This window comes from Ischnura elegans, chromosome 11, assembly GCF_921293095.1.
Source record: "Ischnura elegans chromosome 11, ioIscEleg1.1, whole genome shotgun sequence".
Taxonomy (NCBI): Eukaryota; Metazoa; Arthropoda; class Insecta; order Odonata; family Coenagrionidae; genus Ischnura; species Ischnura elegans.
The window spans coordinates 60,425,177-60,441,394 of record NC_060256.1 but is presented as its reverse complement, the minus strand read 5'-3'; the positions used below and the strand labels follow the sequence as shown (position 1 = coordinate 60,441,394).

The 16,218-nt window shown below is 37.4% G+C and overlaps 1 protein-coding gene across 1 annotated transcript in view; it reads left to right on the top strand.

Moving 5' to 3' along the window:
• The first annotated feature begins 15,714 nt into the window (after positions 1-15,714).
• LOC124168198 (ly6/PLAUR domain-containing protein 6B-like) overlaps positions 15,715-16,218 on the top strand; it is a 195,610-nt gene continuing 195,106 nt past the window's right edge. The window contains exon 1 of the mRNA XM_046546329.1: positions 15,715-16,071. The gene's annotated coding sequence lies outside the window, so the exon portion shown is untranslated. The remainder of the gene's footprint in view (positions 16,072-16,218) is intronic.

Here is a 16,218-nt window from a genome sequence, read left to right as displayed (position 1 = left end):
TAAGTTACATTACGAAGTGAAATCAAGCAAATTATAAATCGGTTAGCACTTTTGTTTGTTTACGTCATGATTTTGAGAACTGAGAAGTTTATAAACTTCAATGATCTTAGGGAAAACTGTTTTGTGAACCAGAGATAATAAAAACACTGCTTGAACACGTACTAGATATGATCGAGATAGTGTATATTAGCGGAGATAATTTAAAATGCGATAACAGCAAATTTATAAGGATACGATGAATGGATGAAATGAAACATGAACAACAACAAAGGCACGTTACAAAACGTGTTCCATCTAAAAATTTTACATGAATATTTACCGATACTCAATGATACCTAAGCATGAACTTAACCAGCTTGGAAAATAGTATAATTAATGGATTTTCTCATTAACAAGTGGATAAAGAATCGTACACATAAAATCATTGAAACTTACCTTCCAAGTCTCCGTGCACGTAACACATCATGATGTCCACAAGGTTCGTGCCGATCTCAGATCCGATGGAATCCTGATTCACGTTCGTAGACACAGGGAAAAACACGAGCAAGAACTAGACCATGGAGTACACATGATATTAATCATAAACTAGACGTCTGAGCTCAAGGCAGTAGAATAACACGACAACACAATGGCGGACCTAGCGGAAAGTGGAAGTGTCAGCTTACTTAATTGAATCGGAGGGAGAAGTTTACGAACTTATCTCTTAATATAAAGAGTTAATTGAAGGAAGAAAAAATATTATACACGCAGAAATATATAATTACGATTGAAATTATAATTCATTAACATATACATGACTTCATTTTTCAGGCCTCATGTGTGTGAGATCTTGAAGACCCCATGAAGTGTGAGGTCTTCAAGACTTCATGAAGTATGCGGTCTTTAAGACATCATTCATGTGACCTCATGAAGTGTGAGGTCTTAAAGGCCCTTTCATGTCTCTTAATGTGGAATCTTAAAGGAGTCCAACGTATGAGTTCATATAAGACCTCATTACGAATACTGTGTTGACTGGGTAGGAGTATCAGGGTCTAGAAGAACCACCCTCTCGAAATGAGCTTGTGACGTCGTCAACTTATTTGCCATTTTTCCTGCGTTCCGCAGTCACATATTTAGCAAAGTTCACAAAATCGTTCATGTTTATCGCAGAAACACGGTACAAAAACCTAAGTGCACTTTAATCATATATCATTTTTCATAATTAATTCGCTACCATGCGGAATATTAGAGTCCGACTACCAGGTGGCACAGAAGCTATGAATTAATAGAGTTATTATGCCGAACGGATAAATATGGGAATTCTTTTGTTCCACCGAACCATAAAGGAATTTAACAAATGGTATTTGTAATTTTGTTTGAGCATTTGCTTTTTATATTAAACGGGTAGTGGCCGAACATTCCCACCACAAGCCTTTTTAGGTGTTTTGCGTGGTAGAATGTAGATGTGGATGTATAAGTGAGGTAAAATTCGCATCAATTCGAGTATTTTTAAAGGGGTTCTGCCGTTAAATGAAGATTTACATGTAATATTTTACTTATTGTTTCCCCACTTCAAGTTTCCTCTGAAACTAGTTCAAAGTTATGCCTATTCACTTGTGCTTTATTAATAAATAAACCCTAATATCTTCCTCGCGGTTATTGTTCAAGCCGTTGATTATTCCACCCCAACGAGCTCGAGTTCTTGGTTATAAATCGAAAAAACGGAAAAATATGAGTCTCTTTATTTTTCAATCTCAATCTAAGTAAATATTTAAAAAATGGAGAACAAGCCCATCATCACCGTTTATCACTCACCGGTAGAGATTAAAGTAAAATTTTAAGTACGTTTGCGAGGCTTCCAGGGAGGAATTTGAAATTCAAAACAGCTTTGATATCTCTTATTCCATCCCTTTAAGTCCCGAATCTTTGATCGGAAATCCATGCGACCGCGAGGGGCGCCCAGATTCACGGTTACATTTGCATCTCCACAACAGGGATTTACATTCATCTGCATGAAGCAGCTGCCAGCTTGAAAGCGGAGAATACCCAAACGGATGCTGGGAGAATGAATGGACCAAGGATGAGCAATTCATCTTGATATCAGATTCTAAGCCCTATACACACGACGAGATTCGGTTTGGATTTAGTACTCGCCAGCAATTTTCGACGCCTACAGAGGAGGGGAGATCGAGGAAATTTTGCACGGGTATAGCCTTTCGATTTTTGCGTTTTTCTAAAACAATTTTTTAAGACAAAACGTACGCAACAGTAGTGAGCTATTTCTTGGATATCTTGCGTCGAACTCATTTATTTCTTCGCCAGCGATGCCGACTTACAAAAAATATTGGGGCGGCCCAAACCGGGTATCTTGCCCCGGAAAATTTTATAAGTAATGAGTTTTAAGTTTTTTGAGCATTTTAGAAGAGCCATATGACCAACATTAGAACCCTGATAACTCGAATCTCGATATCTGGATACTCCGGGTAAAATCGACAAGCCTAACACATTTTTTCCTCACACACATAACGAGCTTTTGAGGGGGCTCGGGCCCCCTCAGGCCCCATGGAGTTGGCGCCACTGTTCTTGATCGTGTTTCATCAATTGCACCGAAAAATACAACATTAGTCAGCTGAAGTCCAGTGTGTAAACCTGCCACGTATATATGGGGCAATTTAGCACAGCACCTAGCAAGGGCCGACCCAGGATTTTTTTGGAGGGGAAGCTATGGCCATATAGGCAAACGGTCTTCTGATATATGAGATAAAAAACAGACAGCATACAAGAATTACTCTAAAAATATTCTCTTCATGTTAATATGAAAATAATCAATATGAATTTAGATGATTGAGGCTCCGTAATACAAAAGACAAAGCGAACGTAATGGTTACCGTATTAAAAATCTTTTCTATTTTATTAAGCGTCTGGGGAAGGGGGGGTGCCTCCGTTCCCCCCTCCCTAAATCCACCTCTGGCATCTAAATGAAACTTCATTAATAATTTGGTTAGTATTAAAATATGAAACAGATTCAAAGTCCATTAGGGACACTAGTCCTTGAAGTAAATTGAATTATTAACTTTAACACTGGTATTTTTTTAATTTGGGCCGAAATATATTATTCGGAAAACAAGTGAGACCAAATGGTTGTAAATTGCTTCTCCAAAATTATAATTGATACGAATATAAAGTATTTACAGATATTTTGGGATATTATTTGATCCACCGATATCCCTGCTTCCAATTGGCCTCAAAATTAAGCGAATAGAGTAGAAATTACTGAGAACGTAGTGTACATAGACGAAAAGAAATTTCACGAATTTACATGGCATGCAAACGTGTATGATGGATGAGTAAGGCCTAGTATGAAACTAGGTCTAGAATGTTAGGGAAACCACTCTCAACCACGGCAAATTGTTTACATACCCCGAGGCGCGGACGGAATAGTATTGGATTCCTGAATCCCTGAGGACGATGGGCGAGTTGCACATCGAAGCGTCGGAAGGAGATATGGAGGACCTTATCCAGTGTGAAACCCGAGAAATCTTCACGGCTTTTGTTCGCCGGGAAGAAACAGACATTCGATCAATAATATATGTACTGTATATATGATCTATTTCGTAAGGAAAGTATTACAGTGACGTATACATATGGGAGGCGGAGGGCAGTGGCGTAGCCAGGGGAGGGGTGGGGGGGGTCCGGACCCCCCCACCCCCGAAATATAAAAGGACAGTTATTTTCCTTAATAAAAGAAAACAAATTATTGAAAAATCATGAATTTACAAAGTATTTTTTTAACAAATGAAGTTTTTTCGATTGTGAAAAGTGTTAAAATTAGTTTAAAACCCATTACTTAGTACCCTTTTTTAAAATTTTCCCCCCTGGTTTTGGACCCCCCCGAACGAAATTCCTGGCTACGCCACTGGCGGAGGGGGCGCCCCCCTTGCGTGGCGGCCCGCAATGCCGAACATTGCAGAACCACAATTCACTTTTTTACATCATTGTCTTGTACACGCGTTTATCTTAAATTTTGCATGTAACTTGATTATTTTTCATTACGATAAAAGTGTAGGTAGCTCAATATATCTTTTGCGCCCACCTCGTTGGGTTTTATTTGTATCCGTCACTGAGGTATTCGAAAATGAACCCTGAAATTGAAGACGTATCTTGTTAGCCACATGAAAATGGCGCAACGATCGGCAAAAAGGCTTGAAAAGAAATTTCAAATTATAAAAATTGAATTATTACCATTATGTATGCATTTATGATTCTATTTTATATCAATGGATATCATCTTCTAAAGCAAAAAACAAATTTTCTTACAGAATGAGAAAAGTATTTTCATGGAGTTCATTAATGGCAAAAGAGCTTCCTTAATGTTGCTAATAATTAAGAATACTAACAATATCGAGCACTTCAGTTAAAAATATTAATACGTCAGAGGCGAAAATATTTCTCCCACCAACCATTTTATGATTCTTCGCCGAAGAAATCGAGAGTATTGTTAAAAGCTTTTTTGGCCTAATTGTCCATCAACACATGTAGTACCACTTCTTACCTGATTTCTTTACCAGCCATCTAAATAATACTGAAAATTTATCATTATTTGTTGCTTCTCAATTAATTTCCCTTTTTCGATTTTGACCAATTGGACTGATAAAATAATGCTGTGAATAACGTATTATTAGTATTTACTGCTATATGTATATGCCTTAAATATTGTACTATAATATTAAGATATATGAGAGCATCGTATTAATTTTGCCGATTCGGATTTGATATTTTGGCATCTAAAATGTAGAAGAAAGTGTTATCTTAGTTATTAAATATAAGCTCCTCAAATTATTAACCCGGTAATGCCTGAATTGAAATGTTTCTGCGATTTTTGTGGTAATCATGTATCCAAATATCAATGAAATTCTGAGTCATTAGGTGCAAAATGTATTCTTTTACCACTAATAGTTACCCCTAACGGTACCATATGCTGCCACCAAAATGTTTTGCATCATAGCACCCCAAATATTAGGATCACATCAAATAACCATACCTTATATGAGATGTACACGTTATGGCAATCATAATTACATTAAAAAAATTTGCATTAAGAGTACATAAGGCGTAAGTAAAGAGAAGCGAAATGCTAACTCTAAAACTTCCGTTTTTTTGGGCTAGTTGATAATTTTCAATTTTCTAACGGCTCTAAAAACGTTAATTACAACTTTAAAATAGCAAACTTTTCGGAAAAATGTCATTTAAAATATTCTTATTAATTTAAAACTCTCAAAAATCCTGATAAATTACGATAAATGATAAAAAAGTTACGTTTAGCACTGCACTACCAGCTGGTACAATTTGGTACCAATAGGCGTTAACGGGTTAATATTTTATTAATGTTTTGAGAGTTCTCTTAAAACCCAATTTTTTGTTAGTATTTCTAACGGTTATTGATCAAGGGCAATAAATATTAACTTTATCCCACTTGAGAATACCCTTTGGGTACAAGTATAATCTACTTCCATCATCAACACCGGCTCGTAAAATAAAATAATCGGGTACAATCGAAATAAATTCACAACACGACCTCTGACATCAATCAAATCACTTCAACCGTGTCACATTGTCGAATATTTATCACCGATTAATTTAAGCCTCGGGAAATTGAATACCAGATGTGTACCAAAACAATGCTCCAAAACAAATCGAATAAGGCACTTCATCTTCAAATTTTGCATTCAAGTCGGAAACTTAAAAGGAAATGTATTATTTGAAGCCCATTGAATAATCCGTTCACGAGTTATGACGAGATACCGTTTCAGCCGATGAGTTTTTTTTTTGCCATTTTGATCGATTGCTTTGATATTTCAAGTGTTAAAATTATGACCAGATGTTACCGCAGCAAATTTACACGTGCCGATGTCGATTGGTTCTTTTTTAAATTCATCAGAGAGAATAACGCAACCATTGGAATGGCTTTAGAGAAGAAAATATTGTGAAGAGAAACTTCAAGTTGAATTATTTACTTTAACATTGATATTTTTTTAAACTTTGACCGACTACGAAATAAATTATTCGGGAAACAAGTGTGGCCAAATAGTTCTAAATGGCTTCTCCAAAGCTATAAGTGATGCAAATATAAAGTATTTACAGATATTTTGAAATATTATTTGATCCACCGATATCCCTACTTCCAATAGGCCTCGAAATAAAACGAGGAGAGTAGAAATTAACGATATAATAGTGTACATAGACGAAAATAAAGTTAATGAATTTACATGGCAGGCAAGCGGGTATGATGGATGAGTAAGGATTCTCCTAGAGTAGACTGATCCTGAGGAAGGGAATATTCCCGGGAAAAAAATTCCAGATAAATCAAGAAGCCGAAATGCAGAGGTGCGTAGTGACAAAACGTTCACCATCTCAGATTCGCAGAAAGTATATTACTACAGATGTGGAAGGAATTCGGAAATCAATGAGTACATTATTACTGGGGTAGTTGTGAATAAACAATGGAGAATTATGGGGGCGACAGGAGACAGTCTCGACGAGAGTGCCACCTGAATTTTACTTCGTCATCCGTTTACATCAAAATCAAGTTAACTTGATCTTAGGCGCTTTCGAAAACGCCTTTAGAATGGACATCTAATCAGTGGCGGACACAGAATATACTCAAGGGTGGGCGCAAAAGATATCTTGAGCTACCTTTACTTATATCGCATCCAATAAAAATAATCAAGTCACATGTAAATTTTAAGAAAGCTGTATTTAAACGGATTATACACATATACAAGACAATACTATATTATGATATGAAAAAGTTATAATTGAGTTAAAGTTAAAAGTTATAATAAATTCTGAAATGTTAGGCAATTCGGGCGGCCCCGCAAGGGGGGTGGCGATACGCCCCCCGCGCCTCCATTTGTATCCGCCACTACGTCCAACGGATGTACGATATGGATTTGTAGATATAATTTTTGTTTTTTTTTTCCCCTGTGGACAATTGAAGTAGAGATTTCCCGGATTTCGCACAGGGTCAGGTCCTCCATGTCTCCTTCCAACGTTTAGATGAGCAAGTAGCCCATCGTCTTCAGGGATTCAGGAATTCAGTAACATTTCCTCCCAGCCTCGGGGTAAATATACAAAAATCCGTTGATGAGAGCGGTTCAGCGTCAACTGATTGGCTGCTAGCACCTCGGATTTTCAAGGGTTTTTTTTTCTGGACTTGTGGAAGTTTGAATGCGAAATGGTCGTCCACCGGACATACTGCGGTGGCTGGGTGTATAATGAAAAAATTAGTATTACCTGACGATGCTTACCGTTTGTATAACCATAGTCGTAGTTTAATTTTTACGATAAGGAATAGGATAGTTTCCTTCATCAAAGAAAACGAAAGGCATTGATTGCGATTCGTTACCCACCGTTAGTATATTCATAATATACAAATTATTTTGTTTTAGATATCCCAGTTTAGACGAATATTAATGGTCAATTTTAACCGCATTTGAAAAAGACCAGATTGGCGCCCATGCGATGCCACTCCTCGTGACGTCACAGGGACCTAGATGCTATACGAGTACTCAGGAGTTTCACATCGTTTGAGATTACCAATGCAAGCATGTGGCACACAGCTAAAGGAAATATTTCTTAATAATCACCTATTAAAATTGCCTGAGGTCAGAAAGTTTCCTTCGTTCGACAGGGTATTAATAATCCTTATTTCAGCCAAGCGGTACCGACTAGCAGGGTACTCTGCTACCTGCTAGCCTGCATGGTATCAGCGTTCATAGCCTCGCACCAACGTGGCCTTAAACGGCGGCAGCTGGAACCAGAATGACGTCACACGGGCTTTTCCCGGCATGCATACTTAGCAGTCGCGTTTTCGCGCGCTTGAAGTTTTTCACCTTAATTGCGAAAAAGATATGTCGTCGTTTAAAAATCTAAAAGCGTGAAATACGTACTCCAGAAGTAATAATCTTTCGATTGAGGAAATAAAAAGAAATAGGAAGCCACCCTATTTGCAAGTTTTCTTTAATTTCTTAGTGGCGATAATAGAAAAATGTATTATCTTTAGATGCATTAAATAATAATATTTGTAACGTTATTTATTAAGCCCGCCAAATAGAGTAGTGTTCTGGAAGTCCCCGAGAATCATTGAAAAACTCAAAAGCCAAGAACCACAGCCAAAAATACTGCTCTATAAATTACTCCACGTGTGCTACGGGAGAATTAATTTCTTTTAAAGCCAGAATATTATTTTTAATTCCTGAATAAATTATGCAATCTGTAAAAAGTCTCGATGCATGCATACATAACAAATTAATTCCATTACCAAGAGACTTATTCATGTGCTGATTCCTGCTGAAATCTGACCACACATCGTTCTCCAATCTAAAATATTCTAAGTAAACAAGACAAAATAACACCTTTGCCACTAAAAATTGCATCAAATATGACTCAGCGATGCTCCCTGCGGTTATTTGGTCATCTATATTAATAAATTGTATTGCTTCGCAGGTCAAAAACAAACTTTCAGAAAAATTCAACAATAAAATCAGTTTTAGGCACGTATTTTCAGCGGCTGACTATCTAGTATGAGAGGTATCAGTAACAAATTCAAAGCTTCAAAAATAGCTATCAAACAAGAAATGATATACATTATGTGTGGAAGAATTGAAAAATGTATGCGTCTAAAATACCGATAAGGAAATAAGAATATAAAAAAAATTTCTTGTATTTCTTTATTAAATTTGAAAATTATGATTTCAAAGAATTAGATGAATCTTTTTGTGATACACTGAGGTATGGTTCATGTTATAATATCCATCCATCAAAACAATTACAACCTATCTCCCAACCAGCAGCCAATCTACCCTCTATTTTTTCCATCTGTTCGCCTACTATCCGAGATATTCGCGACGAAAAATTTACGGTCGCAACACTTTCGCAGATAAGTCGTGCCGAACAGGTGAACCCCCCCCCCCCCCCCCCACCAGCTACGCCTTGGCATTAAGGATTGTCCTAGCGTGGTTACCCTATCACATAATAAAAAAAAATGAAAACGCAAAAGTTGCCGTACGCTTTTTATGAGATAATGGAATGAAATACTTTACACTCTGCTTCCCCAATCCTTCCGTTATCATAGACCCACAATCAGCTTCAAATTCCCAACTGTCCCACAACCCCACCCCAAATTGACCCCATTCACCCGAAATACATGGACTTTCCCGCCACCCACATCCTACCTAAGTGACTATATAATCTGTCTTGGTCAACTTGAACGTCGGTCCTGATGATGCTGTTATACGGTGAAATATGTAAACTCGGCAACTAAAATATGTATTGAAAATAATGCAAAGTGTGTCATTCAGTTATCACAATGAAATGGGGTGTTTTTTTAAATTTCTTAAATCGAAAGATTATTCGAAAGATACTCCTGGAGTACGTAGTTCACGCTTTTAGATTTTTAAACGACGACATATCTTTTTCGCAATTAAGGTGAAAAACTTCAAGCGCGCGAAAACGCGACTGCTAAGTATGCATGCCCGGAAAAGCCCGTGTGACGTCATTCTGGTTCCAGCTGCCGCCGTTTGAGGCCACGTTGGTGCGAGGCTATGAACGCCGATACCATGCAGGCTGCTAGCAGGTAGCAGAGTACCCTGCTAGTCGGTAGCGCTTGGCTGAAATAAGGATTATTAATACCTTATCGATCGAAGGAAACTTTCTGACCTCAGGCAATTTTAATAGGTGATTATTAAGAAATATTTCCTTTAGCTGTGTGCCACATGCATGCATTGGTAATCTCAAACGATGTGAAACTCCTGAGTACTCGTATAGCATCTAGGTCCCTGTGACGTCACGTGGAGTTGCATCGTATGGCCGCCAACAAAGATTATATGCCGCCAATCTGGCGTTTTTCAAATGAGGTTAAAATTGGCCATTAATATTCGTCTAAACTGGGATTTCTAAACCCAAAATAATTATATTATGAATACACTAATGGTGGGTTACGAAGCGCGATCAATACCTTGTGTTTTCTTTGATGAAGGAAACTGCCCTATTCCACAAAGTATCAGCCTCAACCATTACTTCACTTTACATCTGCATACTACTCCGCAACCCGCCGCATGTGGCCGGGCTGTTCGTTTCAACAAGGCTTACGAATATTGCTTCTCTTTCCCGTTGATAAAAGTTTTGGATGGGATTTACATGGAATATTGAAGGGGAATATGGAAGGAGGGTTTTAAAAGCGCTTGGCAGACGGTTTGAAATACGAAATGAGGTCTGAATTATACAGAACGAAAGCAAGCGTGTTTAAGGCACAGACGAAGTTGAAGGATATCAGAAGAAGAGAGGAATTTTCCAGAATATCGGTCTTTCAGGCGGAATAAAATATAATTTATTTAATTAGAATAATAAAAAGAGATAAAATGTGTAGTGGATGGATGAAGACGACATTCGCTATACCATTCATGCAGCATAAGAATGATGTCGGATCCATCTGTAGGACTTATGACTACGGATATTTTCCCTTAAAATGACATTCATTCTTGTAGCTAAAAGAACCGAGAGATATTTCTCAGTCTAGTTCTCTCTAGCGCGTCCAATTTTCGCAGCTATCCGATGATATAATATACATATTTTACACAAAATATTTAGGAGAAACGAAGAAAAATGTAAGTTGCCGAGAAAAAAGTCAATAAATATTTTTGTTATGCATTAATTACACGCTTTATTTAACAGTTTAGCGAACAACGCATAATTTAGCATGCCGATGGGTGAAACAAGTTCCCGCATATAATTAAAAATCACTCTTTATCAGTGATCGGTACGGATATTTTGGCTTTAAATAAGCGAATACAATTAATTATGCATTAAAATGATTAATTGACTATCTCATTAATTATTTAAAGTGAAATCAACGCTTGACAAACATGTTAATTTCATAATTACTAAAATAAATATAATAAATCCTTGTTGGTTCCAAATTTAGGGAAATATGCTATAGAAACACTTTAGAAAAATAATTAATTAAAAAATATTGTCACTTAAAATTTTTAGCCCACAATCAGTGAAGACAATATGAAACAACTTAATTAAGCTATTAAACGGCATTATTATCAAAATTGTGCTGGATACCATTCGGTATACCTTTATGCATTTTCCTGGGTAATGAGGGACTGAATTATTTCAACCAGATATGCTATAAAGGAACAACTTTATAGCATACCTGATGGTCCAGGAAGAGATTAAAATTTTTTTTAAGTTATGCACCTCACAAAATTATTTTCTGTACAACGGTGAATACTATATTCAGACGTCTGGCCTCGCCATGGGTTCACCTTTATCACCTATTTTAGCTGAAATATTTATGAACCAACTAGAGATAAAGTTATTTAAACCCGATCACCCCCTTATATGTAACCTCGTCTACTGGTTTAGATACGTAGACGACATTTTATGTTCATGGACGAGCACTGAAAAACAATTAGACATTTTTAAAAAGTTTTTAAATTCATTACATGACAATATCGATTATAAGATGGAAAATGTGGGCGATAATATTGACTTTTTAGATTTAAATATATCAATTGTTAATGACCATCATGATTTTGGTATTTTCAGAAAAAAAACTTTTACCGACACCATTATCCTTAATGACTCCTGTCACCACATTTATCATAAATTTGCTGCTATGAGGTGCATGACAAAGAGGTTACTCAAAATTCCCCTGCCAATTCCCAAATTTGAAAAGGAATTGCTGACTATCAAAACTATAGCTATCCGTAATGGCTTCAACTCTTCATGCATTGACAAGCTACTGGAGCGCTCAAGATCCAAGAAAGCCACACAGTCACTAACCTCTCTGTCATTTCAGAGCAATGTACCTTCCCGTTGGGTAAAACTGCCATTTGTAGGTAAATTATCATACAATCTAAGGAAAATAATTCCCAAAGACAAAGCTAGAGTCGCCTTCTATACCCCGGCAACATTGGATAAACGATTGTGTAACTCTAAGGACATCTATAACCAAGAAAAAAAAAGTGGTGTAAACTTGCTGAAGTGTAATAATTGTGATATTTGTTATGTAAGACAGACTGGGAGGAGATTTAAAGATCGAGTGATTGAACACAGGAATAGTTTTATCAATAATGACGAAAAATCATGTTTTGCTAAACATTTGAATCATTGGAAACATTTTAGTAACTTTGATTTTGATATTTTACATTACATAGACAAAGGACAAAAGCTGGACTTTTACGAGAAATTTGAAATTGTTAATAGCCCGCATAATCTTTGTAACGATGAGGTGTATTCTACCCAATCGCCTCTTTTAACCCTGAACATTCCTGCCCGCTCTTAGATGTTTTTAATTTTTGATCTTCGCCAACACCCGCTCCACTCCTGGTTGTTATGACTTCTCTTCCTACCTCACCGATTCACTGATTTACGTAATCCCTAGTCCCCCCCTCCTTCAAATGCCTTCCCTAATACGCATCTTTTTAGTCAAACTGTCTCCCCCCTCCCTTGCTAGCCTTTCCACCCCACCTTTCTCTTGCTGGACGGTATATATAGAACTTGGAAAGCCAAATTGGTACCTTGATAATGACACTACGTGTCGAAACCGGGTCGGTACTTTGTAAATAAAATTGTGCGGAAGTTTACCATTTTATTTTATTCTCATGGATGTAAAACATTTCCACCAGATATACAGGACACTGTGAAGATAGGAATTCAGCCTTTGCATGCATGAATAGGTCCATCTTTTAGGATGATTAGTGAAAAAACCTATTAAATAGTAAACGCCGTTCACTCCACCACCATGTACTTCTAACGCGTATTGAAGAAAAGCATACTTTCAAGGATGATATATACATATGCATACTCGCTTTGCTCGCTGGGGGGGCTCTGCCCCCCCTAGGCCCCCCCGAAAAAGGCCTGCGGCCTGTTATGCTCACTGTAGGGGGTCTTACACTTTTTGTTTGCTACTTGTTACTTAAGGATCGTTTACTTTTAAGCTAGCTAGCTTAGGTATAAGCAATATTTCCACTTTCACGTAAAACGAGCGCATGGTATGTAGGCTACAATATGAATGTAAATATTTATAAAGAGAAACGTTTTTCTGAGGGGCTAAAAAAGTAAAATAAATTTCTACGAGTATCTCTAACTTATTCAATTCAAATACAAAAAACGTTGAGACCACGTTCCACTGTAACACCCAATGCATACGTAATATCATAACATAACGACTTTACGAATTACAACTAAAAACACGTTTATTAATTATTTTCCACAAAACTCAACCAAATTCTTGATATACGAATAAAATGTAACAGCTGTTCCCCTTCGTAAGCGAATTACGTTGGGACTGAATATCAATATCTAGAAACAAATGCGTCTTAGCATGAATTGGGGCTAGTATAACGAATTTTATCGAAATATTATTTATCGTGATCGCGAATGATTTCACTTCAGAAGTACCTCTATTTGAAGTTTTAATGAATCGGGATACACAAATATCTCAGCTTTAATATCCAACGCAATGCGCAATAAATCTGGTGAGTAACGGATCACAGCCTTTGGTGTACAAGACATTGTGAATGTCAAGATTTCGATAATTTTCACAGTTGAATAACTTAGTCACTCAAGGAAACGTGATTTTCGCAAGACAAATAATTGAATAAGAAATACCTTTATTTGCACGTATCTTACATCTTGTATTATTCACTGCCTATTCACTCCTGCAGCTCACGGATAACATTGGACATTAAAAAGGACATTAACGGAAAAAAGAACGTAAACAAAAATAAAAAGTTATCACCTATCACAAAAAATGAAAATAAAATCATTTTTACCAACCTATATCATGTAAGACTTGTTGGAAAGTCTTTCTACTACAATCGTGTATCGCCAACAAGATACGAGCTATAGTCAACAGCACGAATCATATTTCTAAATTGGCATTTAGTGCACTTGTTAACTTTGATATTAATAACCACCACACTTTCGATGTAGTATATCAAAAATAACAACTAACTTCCTACCTTATATTTCTCCGCTTTTCATTTGAATGCGCTTTGATTTAAACAGATGTTTGTTCTTGTGGAAAGAAGACGCAAAGAAATAGACACTTCAAATATTACTTTCTTAATTTGCTTCCATATATTTATCAGTTTTTCGTTTTAATTCCTTTATCTTCTTTCCCAATTTAGCTCCTCTTGTTTGCATAAACAAATATGTTGCTATGATTGTTCGTTTGTCAGAGTCCTCTAGATTGCTCTCTCAACACTACTCTCTCATTATATGGCAATATAGAGGACTCTGTTCGTTTGTATGACTGCCGCGCCGCCATTGGAATTTGGTGGCCATTTTTTGAACTAATCCCCATACTCAATTTTAGATGAATAGACAGATAAATAATTGTAAATTTAGTGTTTTCATAATTTTTCCTGGGGTTTCAGACAATTTTAGAGGGGGTCTTCATTAGACTTTTTGCCGTATCTCGTCTCGTTCACCCCAAACATTTGTATAGGTGAGTGAATGAATGAGTGGTCGTTAGGGGATTTTATTATATATATAGAAGACGAGAAATTTCAATGACAGAATCCAAATGAAACTTTCGGTAATAATTATCCTAGGCAACTTGAGGCACTGCAATAATTCAAACAATGTGTGATCATTAAAATCAGCATTATAGTTGTGCTAGTATTGAGGAAGGAACATATATATTAACGGTGGAAATTTGATAATTAAAATGTACTATAGAGCCGTACTTGCCTATCATTCAAACCATTCTTCCGTAGTACGCTTAATACAAATAGTTTTAAACAATATGATTTTAATGTTTTAAACTTTTATTTGCCAATTTGGAAACACACAATTGCCGCATTACTTTCCGTTGATAAGAACCCTCATGCACCGAGCTTTGAACCCCGTACCTATGCGTAGACCAAACTACGCTCACCTGAGCCCTTATTCACCATGGAAATTTCACCACTAATTTTGGTAAATCACCACAAAATTTTAGGAACTTGAATGGCGAAGTGGCCTGCGCGCCAGACCTTAAAGTCCACAGTCCGTGGTTCAAATCCTGGTACAGGGAAATTATCATTCATGTGACATTATTAGTCGTTTTATTATACGCGGGACTCTACGTTATCCAGATTCCTAAATTACCGAGAAAATTCTACTCAAAACTTTAGGAAAACTGCTGTAGTATTTGATACACCTGTACATATCTCCGTAATGGCCCGAAAACAGGTAAAGATCCTTGGTTCGATTGAGTTTTTTTCTTTCTTTAACCTCCATTTTTAATTTTGATTCTGTGTCTTGGAGTCTTGGTTCGATTCACATCACATGGAATTTTTCCAAAGTGAATAACGTGAATGTCTTCGCTGATCTCGGAGCTGGTTCGAAGTTAGTAAAAAAAATGTACACCCGTCGATACTAAAAAAAATACTCTCCACCAGTTACCACCGTCGATTTACACCAATGACCTTTCTTTACCAGTTTGGGGAGCGCTTCACGGCGGCACTTTTTTCCGAACAAGGAGTTCCGAGGTTGTAAAATGCTCGAACGAAGGCAGGGAGAGAGAATGCCGCGGCGCGAACTTTAGTTCCAAGCCAAAATACCGTCCCGCTACTTCGATAGGGGAAATGTAGGGGAGGGGTATGATGAGAGTGAGGTGGAGAAGTTACAGAGAATCGGAGAGAACCAAGAACCAAACCAGTCAGTCGGTGTCTGGAGGGCGCTGCGATCGCATCTGCCAGAGCCACCTGGCGAGTGAAGTGGGAGTTTGTTGCCCCGGTGCGCGGCGTCTTTTTTCCCCGATACTCACCGCGGGGCTTGTCCGCCGCGAAAAACCGGTGTGTTCGGCCCGACGGACGGGGAGGAAAGATACTCGCGACTGGAAAAGTGATGTTCTCCGGACGATCTGTCGATAACACAGCCGTCCTGTATGTGCATTTTCCGTGGAATTCGAGTGAGTGATTTCATAGTTGCGGACTCGACAGGAGGAAGGATTGTCGGAGGAAATAACATCGACGGCATTCCTCAAAACTCCAGAAAAGTTGGAATCGCGGACGGAAAAATTCAACGACTCCGGTGAGTAACTGAGATTAATACTTTCCCACTTCTAAAAGCGAATCTTTTTCGTTGGCTAGATGATTTAGTATTATTTTTCTGTAACCTTGATTACTTACTGAATATAAAATCAACGTTGACCGAACCAAAAATGACCACGGTTAAAAT